Genomic DNA, 2757 nt, shown 5'->3' on the forward strand with positions numbered 1-2757 from the left:
TGAACATTTCCTTGCTCTCTTCTCTTCTACCAACTCCTAGTCTCAGATTCTTCATTCACAGTTAGGTGTAAACGACTGATGACAAGGTGGCCACCAGTGACCACCAGGGAGGTATTTGGGGTCAAAGCAAATTAATGTGTCCTATCACATTGAGGACATCAGAGCCAGAGAGAAGACATGGAGTCTGAAAGACAGGCAACCCCCACAACAAAGAATTATCTAGCCCCAGACAATACTAGTGCAGAGGTTGAAAACACTGGCTCTGGGTTAGAGTGAGTTGTAGGAACTCCTAGCACAAATCATCAGGTGAGCACCTTGAGATGCTTAGAAATCTACCAGCCCCTTACCTTTTAACCTCTGTGCTTTCTCAGAAAGGAGATATATACTTCCACCATGTTTAAAACCTTTCTGTGCCCTCCATCAGCAGGCACTGCTACTATCCTAGTCTTGGGTGTTTGCATAATGTCTGGTACATGTTAACCAAATATCTCTCATCCTCACAATAATCTCGGAAGAAGGGTACAATGTTGTTATTCTTATTCCACCAACTAGGAAATGATGAGGGAGAAAATCTGCCGTTATACACAAAGGAAGTCAGAATCCCAACCCAGATTTGTCCTAACTCCAAAAATTGAGTTCTACCTATGCCCCCACAGTTCAAACAGAAGAGCAGATTCTGAAAGATTGATCTTTGTTCAATCTGTGAATAAAGATGTCAGAGAGCAAAGACATATACAGAGAAGAGCTTCAGAATAGCTGCAATCCAGTCCAGTTTGTGAGGAGTAGGAATCGGGAGGCAACTTTTCAGGACAAGACACTTCTACCTTGACTAGATCTGATAGGTAGAATAATGACCCCTCTCTCAGAGATGTCCATGCCATAACCCCTGAAACCCTGTGACTATGTTAGCTACATAGCAAAAGAGACCTTGAAGATAGGGCTAAATTAAGGACCGTGAGGTGGAAAGATTATCCTGGTGGGCCTAATGTAATCACAAAGGTCCTTGGAAGAGGAAAGCAGGAGGAAGTCAGAGATGAAGGTATGATGACGGACACAGAAGTCGTCAGGATATAAATGCCAAGTCAAGGAATGCACGTGGCTTCTACAAGTTGGAAAAAGGCCAAACAACGGATTCTCTCCTAAAAGAACACAGTCCTGCAACATCTTGACTTTATCCCAGTAAAGCTGATTTCAGACTTCTGACCCCTTGAACTATAAGGATAATACATTTGTGTTGTTTTAGGTTACTAATTGTGTGACCATTTTCTATGACATTAGGAAATAGACAAAGATTGCCACATAAAATACAGGACACCCAGTTAAACCTTGATTCAGATAAACAAAATAAATACATCAATTTAAAAATGGGTACAGTCCATGCGATATTTGTGTGTCTTGTATTTTCATTTGATCGATTTGGTAGCCCTATCCAAATTCCCCCTCTCCATCTAACTCCCAAGTCCCCATAGTCTGCCTTTTCCTCATCAGGTCAGCCACAGTAGTATTATTATACCTGCTACTCTGAGGTTAGTCTATGATTCAACAGAGCAAATTGTTAAGGCCTCAGACAAACAGCTCTGAGGGAAAGTTATTATTCTATATCATTGCCTATCAATTATTTATAGCTTATAATGCAATGCCATTTGTAATGGGTAATATGTTTTTCTATTGTGTCATAATATCATCCAACTCATCAGAACAACCATTGGGGAGATGGATTGGTTTGATACAAACAGCAGAGCCTTTTTTTCTAGCAAGCTGTGTGCATTTTTGAACCTGAAAATCACTGCTGTTTTAGATAAGAGAAAACTCCCCTTTGAATTCAAAGAAAAGGAGAGAACCCACCTTTTCTAACAAACTGATTTACTGATAAACAGAGCAGGAACCAGAGCATGGCAAACGTGGTGCCTAAGGCAAAATACTAGGAGGCTCTCAGTTTTAGGTACTGACCCTGGACTTGCGTGCACTTGAGAATGAGTTCTTTCTTAGCTATTGTGCCCTAGGAGATTCACATGCCCTACTCTAGCCCTGACCCTGCTAAGAAAATTCACACCAAGCCATCAGCAAGAGTCAGAGATGATTTAGCCTCTTCACAGGGCCTGTGAGAAAATGAAGCCCAGAAAGATGCAGGAGAGGCTAAGATTCAGTTAGCAGAGTTACTGTCGTGAACCTTGGGGTCTCTTTTACTTCTGTTCCCCACTGGGTTGCACAGCTGGGGTGTTGAGGTATGCACCATACTTCCAGCTCTGAGACCAGGCCCTGTCTTGACTGGGTTAAGTAGCTCAGCATAATTTCATATCCCTGGCCCCACTGATGGGCATTTAGACTTAAAGCAGTCAATAGATGGTAGATTCCTTACCACAGTCATTAGCTCCAGGGACCACAAATGGGGCAGGGTGTAACGCATGACTTTTGATTCATGAGTAAAGAAATTTTCCTCTTTCCTTTGGAGAATGTGGAATACAAATGAAAAGCCTGGGACTGTTGCATTTATTCTGATATCATGAGGAAAATCAGCATGAGAATGAAGAGTCACGTATAAAAGAAAGCCAGAATCTTTATCAGATCTCACTCAAAGGACTCACTACCTCTAGACTCTTCCGTTTCATGCACAAGTGAATTCATATGAGTACTTAATCCAATTTGCATTAGAATATTCTGCAAATTATTGCAAAAGACAGTTTTCTAACTGGACAATAACCTTGGAAAAGCCAAATTCTACAGCAGCACTGCCCTGAAGATTTTTCATTTTCATTC

At 41.5% G+C, this 2757-nt stretch overlaps 1 pseudogene; it reads right to left on the reverse strand.

Moving 5' to 3' along the window:
• The window catches only part of LOC106735749 (V-type proton ATPase subunit G 1 pseudogene), a 3817-nt pseudogene extending 1410 nt beyond the window's left edge, over positions 1-2407 (reverse strand).
• Positions 2408-2757: the final 350 nt, after the last annotated feature.

Source organism: Tupaia chinensis, unplaced genomic scaffold (genome assembly GCF_000334495.1).
Source record: "Tupaia chinensis unplaced genomic scaffold, TupChi_1.0 Scaffold000513_1, whole genome shotgun sequence".
NCBI lineage: Eukaryota > Metazoa > Chordata > Mammalia > Scandentia > Tupaiidae > Tupaia > Tupaia belangeri.